Consider the following 9,706-nt stretch of genomic DNA (forward strand, 5'->3'; position numbering starts at 1 on the left):
TGTGCCCCTCAAGGGGAGGGCAGGAGGCTTCCCAAGCACCGGCGTGAGAGCAACGGGGAAACCCGGTGGTGGGCAGCGTTGCCTCATGTCACCTTTCCCTGGGTACAGGAGGTGGGAGGGAAAAGAGAGGCAGGCGCTTACTGGATCCAGGCATGGAGGCAGCAGATCCATGAGAGATCCCTGCTGAGAAGGGGATTTGCTCAGCCTCAGGGCTCCAAGCTGGTCATGGAAGATGACATTTTAGAAAACAGCTTTGCTGCTGCCATGAAATTGATTTTTTATGACCCAGTATGAGGACAAAATAATATGTTTAATCTGTTTCAGCTGTGGGGAAGAAAAATGCATTTGCCTGCTTTGCTGAGGTCACTGAGCCTACCTCGCTCACTGGGGCTGGATGAACGACACAACTTTGTGCAGTGCAGCCTGATGGACTGCCAAAGCCATTCCTCTGACAAGACCAAGAGGAAGGCAGCTCTGCCATGTCTGCCCCAGGTGAATGCAGCACACTTGAATCACCCTTTTTCTGCACACTTATACCAATGCAGTTAGCTGCTAGCAAGGCAATTTACATTTGTTTCAGACACGAGAAAAATAACCTGTGCACAGCGGTGGTGAATCCAACCCAAAAGAGAAAACCTGAGATGTGACCGACACCTCTGCTAACAAGTGAAGTGAAATAGACTCTACTTAAACTCCACATTCTCTCTCTCAGCCAGATATGACATGGAGTGTATCTTAGGAATATACTAAAGCTTGGTTCTTAATTTAGACAGAAGCCGCCAATATAAAATTTACCAGAACCTTAGTGAGTGTGGTCTGTATTTCTGGAGTCACAGGTTCTTTATGGGCTTCCAAGATAAGGCTCAGTTTCTCTTAAAATGAATAGTGCCAACAAACAGGCTTTATTCTTGACTGTCTCCCAGATCTGGCATCCGTTACTGACAGTTCTGAATATGACCCTCTTCTACAGTAAAAATGACTGCAGATGGTTTCCAGAAACGGACTCTGAGAGGCATGGGGAATGCATCTCCTCCTTTTTTGATACTGTAGGGATCTCCCAGATATGTAAAACTGCTGAAAAAAATTACTCTAAAAAGAGGTAGTCTGAAAAAATAGGCCTTGGACAAATTTGAATGAACATGGGTATTAATACCGTGGCTTTGGGGAACAGATACAGAAAATAAAATGGATTTTGTAAAATGACTGATTATACTTTGTCCTTAACTTTGGCAGTGTCTCTCCATATTCTGTTTAATTCCTTGCACACCTCGAGAAACATGTTTTCCTCTGTGAAGATCACTCATATTAAACCAATAATTGGTGGTTTGTTCTGTTGCTTCAGTTTTTATTTCAAATGTAATTCATAAGGAAATTCTGTATACCCTCCAGATTTTATGAATTATAAATCAGACATTAAATCTATTTTATTTAAACCAACAAATTTTCTATTTGAAAAGCTAGCTCTTCAATCACTGTAAGAAGCCAGCAGTATCCAAGCAGGCAGATGATAATTACCCTGTTTCTTTATCAAGCCCGTGAATCTAGTGCACATTCACTGGAGCTTTATGTGCAACTCCCGAGTAAAACCTCATTCTTCAAGGTGCTGAACAGCTTGCCTAACACCTGGAGGTGGTAAGTACCACTTCAAGATGCCAAGCTTCTGTAAGAACTGGGGTCCTCTGTTATAACCCAAGGCTTCTCCTGCTGCTTAATGGAGTCTGATGCAGCCATTAAAAAATCCTGTCCCAGAGCGAGAAATCCCTTTATATTTATCTGTCTATTCTTTGTGTTTCACTCTTGGCTACCCAGATTTAACAAAGAGCTGTGAGTGCTGCCAGACTTCTAGGGATGACAGCTGAGTTTGTAATAATCTTCCTTATTCTTATTTAAAAATTATTATATAAAAATGCATCAATGTAATGTAATGTAATAATACATTTGTATATAATAACTGCATGCCATATAGCAAAGGATTAGACCAAAATCTCACACTTTAAATTCTTTATCTAGCTCAACTCTTTTATGAGTTGGCTGAAACTGGAAGTAGGGTTTCTTTTTCCTTTGAACAGTAGTTCTCCTGTATTTGCAGTTGCTCTTCCACTCTTCCTGGTGTACTGGATAACCAAGAGCAGGCAAAAATTATTTGAGATACAATTTCCTAACTGTAATAATAGCTCCCAGGACTCAGCCATTTGTTTTTTAGTTGTTATTGCCCTCTTTCATGTCCTTTCTTATCTTTCTGACAAGTGCACATAAGATGTTTCGTGTCCAACATACAGGATAAATACTTGTTAAAAGGTTGAATGCCCAGACCAATCAAAACTTCAGATAAGTGTTTAACTCTGGTAGTGTTACTGTAAGCCTCTTGTCTTTAAAATACTACCAATTCAGTCCATTGTACAGGCTCCCTGACCAAGAGCCTTCTGTTGTAGTGTTTCCATTTCCTAAGGATGCTGCTACACATTATCTGCATTTCCACTCCCACAGGAGTTCAATTTCCTAATTACATACATAAACCATTGTATTCTTTAGGTACACCACTCAAGACTGAACCTCTCAAGATAGGATCTAGGACACCTGGGCTAGCTCTTGTGTTATTACAAAAGAAGACCTAAGTTTCACAGCTATTTTAACCATGCAGGTTTTTTTGAAGCCACATTTTGCTTATTTTTATCATCATATAGTTCTTGAACTGGAAGAAAAGAGAAGTTGTGGATTTTCTATTAAAAAAAGAAGACATTAAATAAGTTTTGAAGCCTTCTTTCAAAAATTAGGAGCTAGAGAGTACAATCCATTATTTAATTTTGATATTATCTTCTGCTCATATCACTGTTGTGCATCACAGTGTATTACCAGAAACTAGTTAAAATTTGCTGTAGCCTTTTCGCTTGCCACAGTGCATGTTTTCTTTATAAATATACAACAGATTGCATTTCTGGATTCCACTGGACAAGATCAGCAGACTGTTTGAATTGTGTACAGTATCATAAAGAAGTAAATGTACCGAATGACTCCAGATTATTCAGATTTGTCTCTCTCTGATGTGTTGGAAGTTGTTCAGGCTTTTGCCTCAGCAACACAGAAATTATTTGAGCAGTCTGACCATATTGTCATGAATTACAGAGCATCATTTTTGAAATATGCAGTGCCTTGCTCAATAGTAAAGGGAGGGTTACACTTTGCTCACCAGGAGCAATAAATTAAAAGAACGTTTTCCCCACAGTTGTGCTATGACTATTATCAAAATTGATTCTATGTAGTTGTTCTGCTACGAAAATTTGTACCTATCATAAACTGAATCAAATACAAAGAACACAGGCTGGAGATACAGAGATGAATGTGCATCACAGATCACAGGAATGTCTGCAGGTGCCTGCACTGAAGAGTTGAAATTTCACAGTGAAGTTCTTGCTCCTGGAAAGTTCTGTCATTTATGTCTTTCTCAGAGCCATATGTGCTCTGACTCTTTATGAAAAAAAGAAAATGAGAAATGCCCTAGTGGGTTTCCTTGAAATAAAGATATTTTTCTGTAAATCATCCCCTTCTAAGCTGACATATTTTTCTGTCTTAATGCTTGGAGTGTATTAGTATTTAAATGTCTTTTATTTTTTAGTGTTTAAAACGAAAAGGTAACATTTGCTCACATACCACACAACCATTTAAACTTTTCAATAAATAAAAAGGATATTAAATGATAAGAAATAGTAACAAAAATCTCTAATTTTTATAAAAAACTGATTATAACATTAATTTACAAAAATATTACATTTTTCTTTCTAGAACAAGATTTCTTTCTAGAACAAGGTTTCTTTCTAGAACAAGGTGGTCCCTCCAGATGAGACCTATATTGCTGTGGCTCTCAGCTATTTAAGCAATCTGTTAATTGAAAGGTCTATGACTAACTGCTCATCTGATTCAGTGGCAGAATGTAAACCTTTCAAAAAAGTGCAATAATGTAGCTAACCTGGGGGTTTGTGCGGGGGGGTTTTGGCATTCAAATGGATGAATGATTAGTTTTAGAGCAAGTGAAATGCCTGAGCTGTTGCATTCTGAGGCCCTGCTGGGACCAGGGAAATGAAGGATGGGTGTAGCTTCACCTCCACTTGACGGGTACTTTTGGTTAGGGCATTCCCAAGGGCTGGGGGTGGCCTGAGTTCAAAGTGCCTTTCTGCTTTGGGACAACTGAACAAACATCCAGAGGACTGCTCTAAACATTTGAGCCCAGCTACTGTTGGACCTTCCAGCCACTTGCCCTGTTCAACTCAACACGAATCACATCCAATATTCACTGGGGACAAAGGGTCTTAGTGTCTTGCTTGCACCACGTTTGTCTGAGCGGCAGGGGAGGGATGTCCCTGGGCTGTGCTTGTGGACTATCCTGCTGCATTCCCACTCAGGATAGGTAATGTGGGCAACAGGCAACACCAGGCAGTACCACAGCTTCCAGGGCAACTCCGAGTGAGCAGAATGACCAGGACTTTAGGTGCAAATGGAGATACGTGTGGGTGGCCGTAAGGAAATAATGCAGTATTCCTTTCTTTTATCTTTGGTTGTGAATGGGAGAGGGGTGTGAGAAGGTAAGTTTCAAGCATGCTCATCAACAGAGTGAGAAGTCGGAAAAGCAACTCTTGGGTTTTGATTTACCGGTTCTGGTGGGAGTAAGGCAGTTGGCAAGGGGGGAGGACATATTTTATTTGCATGTCAGTTGGAAGAGTGGTGAGCAGAGTGGGAGGACAGTAAAACCTTTTGTAGGTTTCTGAGATGGAGAGAGCTGTGACAACTTGAAATCTAGCCTCTCTTCGTTGATCATTAGCATATGGGGCACAGAATAAAATTAAAATCTTCCACTTCATTGGCCGAGGGGCTTTCAGAAAGAAATGAAGTATTTATTAAAGTTGTCATGTCCTTGTGTTTATTGTACTTACTAATTCGGAGTCTATTGCACAACTTTTATTGTGGTTAATGTTTAATAACATTAGCGTTCTAGAGGAAGGAATGGAAATAGGATGTTTTTATGAGGTGGAGAAAGAAATTAATGAAAGGGAATTCCTTTTTTCCTCTTTTTATTTTTTTGTTTGTTTTTTTTGTTTGTTTGTTTGTTTTTTTGGAAGGGGATTTTAAGACATTAAAGCAGTGGCTTTTGTATGTGTTCAATATGAGAGGAGAAGTTTCTCCTTACACCTTATTTAGTCTGGCCCATTTAGTCTTTGGGTAAGAATACATGAATCATCCTATTGAAGGACCAGTAGGTCAAACCATCAGTGCCCATACTGTCTCTTATGGTGGTGGTACAAGATGCCATTGGAAGAAAGCAGACAAGGCCGCTACCTGGAAGTCCGTTCCCCTTATAGTTCCCCAGCATCCACAAGTCTTGGTTACAAGATGTCAAGTGGTGACATACATCACTGCCTGTTCCCTTTAAGGAATTTGTCTATTCCCTTTCAAGCCTGTGACAGTGTCTTCCTTTTGTCTCTTCTAAACTAGCTTCACCAAGCGCTCTCTAGTCCTAGCATTGCAAGGTGTAGTGAATTTCACTGCTGCAGTGACCTTTTCCACCACCTTCATAATTTTACAAATCTTACTCCTTTTTCCTTGCAGCCTTCTCATCTCCCTCCTGAACAACTTCAGCCTTTCCTAATAAGGCTGCCATGACATCCTCTCAATCACTTTAGTTGCCTTTCTCTGTACCTTGTCTAACTCCACTGTGCTTTTCTTGAGGACCCAAAAATTTTAATTTTGCAAGATGAGGGTTTTGCATACTGTGAAAATGATGTTCTCTATCTTATTCTCAGCACCTTTCCTGATGATGATCTGTATTTTGCTGTCTTTTTTTACCTGATACTGAACACCAGTCCAATGATTTTCATAAACTGACCATGATGTTTCCAAAACCACTTTCCTGATCTGAAACTACTGATTCTGAATTCTGCATGTATCATATTCTTTTTCTCTATATGTATTGCTTTTCATTTAGATACAGTGAAACTAATTTGATGCCTTAATGTCCACTCAGTTTTGTAAACTTCTGGAGTTCCTTACTGTATACTAGAAGAGCTTGGTATCACCTTTGGACTCCAGAATTTTGCTGCATTCCCCTTCCCAGATCACTGGTGAAGATGCTGAATAAATCTGGTCCCAACATCAGTCCCTAGAGGACTCCGCTGCTGATGTTTCTCCATCCTGGAAAGCACCAGTCTTTATTTCCCATCCTTTATCCAGTTAATAAAAGGTGATTTCCAGCAATCCTGTGGCAGTGTAAATTTAGGGTTTGGTTAGTTGGTTTATTTGTAACCTTTGGCACATAATTTGGTCAAAGGTCTTTTGGAAAATCAAACGTACTATCCCCTTTGTCCATGCTATAGAACTGCAGCAGGCCAGGGAAGAAGGACGCCCCTTCACCCCAGCCATGCTGACACTTCAATAGATTGTTCTTTCATGTATTCAGAAATCCCTTTCTTTATTACAGACCTTTTCTACCATTTTCCCATAAGTCAGACTCGCTGCTCAGTAGCTCCCGGGTTCCCCCCTCCAGCACATATTATAAATGGTCAACAGCTCTGCAATTTTATGTCTCGTTTCCTTCTGAACTCTTGGGTGAAGGCCATCTGATGGTGGTGACTTATTAACATTTATATCTCCTGGTTAGTCTAAATATTTTTGGTATGACTACTTCAGACCTGATCTTTCTGCTATGAAGGATGTATAGGCTATGGGAGCCTGTCCAAGACTGAAGCAAAGAATCTACTGACTGTCTCTGCTGGGCTCTTTGTCCCCAATTGCTCCTTATTTCCAGTCCTCTGGCAGTCCCACCATTTTCCACCCAGGTTTCCTGCTTGTCTGCATAGGGCTGCTTGACCTCCAGGAGTAAAAAAAACATGCAACAATTTCTGAGGTGCTCTCTCCTCTTCTCCCCTGTAAATGTTCAAGCTGTATAAAACATTAGTATTATCACCTTGGCTGGGGTCAAAGCTAACTTTCATGTTTACCTGCAGAGCTTGATGAGGACATGCATACTGAAAAAGTTCATAGCATAGTAATTAATGATCATTTTTCAAATGTTCAAGAAATAATACTATTCAACTATATCTCTTGCTCAATTTAAGCTATAGGCTATTATTAAGAATGTGTTTGTCCTGCTTCAGATTAAATGCCCATCCAGCCTAGCATCCTGACACTGACAGACCACCGTAGCACGAAGGCATACTCATACAGTTGCTGACAAGTTGTGGTTCAGCAGAACACTGAACATTTATTCCCTATTCATCCTCACTATGGCAGTCATGATTTTATAAGCATTTATCATTTTGTATCTCAGGGGAATGCTCCTGCCTGAATAGCCATGTCTGTTAAGCAAAACTTTTCCATTCTGTTCCATACATTTGATCATCCTTAGCCTTTTCTGGACCCTTAGCTGGAAATTTCTGTTTTCCTTGCCTATTATCAAGACCTTCACCTGGTTTTAATTGTTTTATGCACTTTAGGATATTTTTCATCTGGAGTACAATGTCCAAAATAGGGCATCCTGCAAGCTTGTTCGTTGTCTTCCTCAGAGCTCCAAGTTCATACCCGGCATGGGGATTCGCAGTTCTTTTAAGTCAGGTATACCTGTTCCCACTCCACATGCAAAAACCATCCCACATTTTCATCTGAGATTTCTGGGAATAAAAATGTGCATGCACACTATGCAAAGTGCTCATCACAGCTGTTCACACACAGTTAAACCTTACAGTTGAAGTAACTTAGCTAGATGCTCACCATCTGTCAGTAGACAAACTTGTCAGAAAACTAACTCTGTAAATGAAAAGGGAGCAGTTTGTCACTGGATTAACAAACTGGATCAGTGTACTACACGGTGCGAGGCGTGCTAGAGCAAGAGGGGCATGTGGCTGCAAGCATGGGAAGAAAGGGCAGGAGCAGTCTTCTGGGACGCAATGAGTCATGAGGATGGCCAGACTACACCCGACTTGCACACTGACTCACTACGAGTGGGACGGATGCAGTTGTGGATCAGTTGCAGAGTTGAGCTGGATGCGTGCTGCAACCTGACACAGTCTGGACAAGTTGGACTTACTGCACCCTTGCACAGCACCTGTGTTGGGTGTCTGTACCCTGGTGTGGGCAGCGGGGAGCTGCAAGGCTGCTTCTGTGAGAAGAGACCAGGGGCTAGCCCTGCACTGGACAGAGACAGTGACAGTGACAATTCCAGCCAGCTCCAAAATGGACTCACCACAGGACACCGCTGTCAGCCAAGCTGGTGGCACCTCTGCAAAAATGTATTTAAGAAAGGGTTAAAGACCTGCATAGCAGCTGTGAGGGAGAGGAGAAAATGTGAGAAAAACAGCCCTGGAAACACCAGGATTAGAGAAGAGGAAGAGAAAGGAGGAGCTCTGGGTGCTGGAGCAGAGATTCCCCTGTAACCCATGGAGAAAACCAAGGCGATGCAGTCTGTCCCCCTGCAGCCCATGGAAGATCACAGTGGAGCAGACACCCGCATTGCAGCCCATGGAAAACCCCATGCCACAGTAGGGGAGTGTGCCCTGAAGGAGCCTGCAGCTCATGGAGTGTCCGTGCAGGAGCAGGTTTCTTGGAAGGAGCAGTGGCCCACAGGGGACCCGTGATGGAGTAGCCTGTTGCTGAAGGACTGCACCTGGTGGGAAGAATCCTTGCTGGACCAGCAAGAAAGTGTGAGGAGGAGGAAGCAGCAGAGAGTTTTTATGGACCGACCACAGCTCCCATTTCCCATCCCCCTGTGCCACTTTGGGGAGGAGGAGGTAGAAGAGGTAGGGGAGCTGAGATCAAAGGACTGAAGCTGGACCTGGGAAGAAGATCTGGGGTAAGGGGGAAGGTGTTTTTGTCTTTGTTTCTCGCTATCCAATTATTTATTTTTTTCTTAAATTGGCAATAAATTAGATTAATCTTCTCCAAGTCAAGTCTGTTTTGCCTGTGGTAGTGACTGGCAAGTGATCTCCCTGTTTTTATCTCTACCCATGAGCTTTTTCACCTTATTTTCTCCTTCTGTTGTGTTGAGGAGGGGGAGTGAGAGAGCAGCTGGGTGGGTGTCTGGCAGCCAGCCAAGGTCAACCACCATATTCTGTAACATATGGAATATCTTAACTGCAACTGACTCATTGCACATGCAAAGTAGAAGTACAAAGTATTCATTTCTCTGGGCTGCCCACTGTCTGAGAACCTCAGTCAGAGCAGCAGCATCCAGTCAGATGCCAGAAATCTGGTAATCCTGTCCAAAATATGTGATGGTGTAAAAATCACAGAACGCCCCAGAAAATTATTACAAGAAATGATAGAGCTGGCCAGTCTGTACCAAATAATGAACAAGAAAACATAAGAGTTGATTTACAAGAGAAAGTGATGTGAAGTGTCATCCACAGTCACGGACACAGGAACCACCATCGCTGTATAGTGCCTCTCTTTCCCCCCTCACATTCACAGCTGCAGTCAGCCTCGTCCGCTGGGGCACCCACCAGCAGCAGCACTGGACAGGGCTCCTGGGGGAGCGCCAGGACAGGGTTGGCAGGTTTATAGGGGTTTGGGTGCCCTCGTTACCTGTGGGAGCCCTGGAATGCGGTACACCCGTGTCACTGCACATCATGCAAGCCTCCCTCTGCGTGTCTTCAGAGAGAGCGTACCACACACAGCCCATGTGGCCATGATAGCACGGAGTAGGAATGTTTGAGAAAGGCGTGGG

Source organism: Falco rusticolus, chromosome 5 (genome assembly GCF_015220075.1).
Source record: "Falco rusticolus isolate bFalRus1 chromosome 5, bFalRus1.pri, whole genome shotgun sequence".
Lineage (NCBI taxonomy): Eukaryota > Metazoa > Chordata > Aves > Falconiformes > Falconidae > Falco > Falco rusticolus.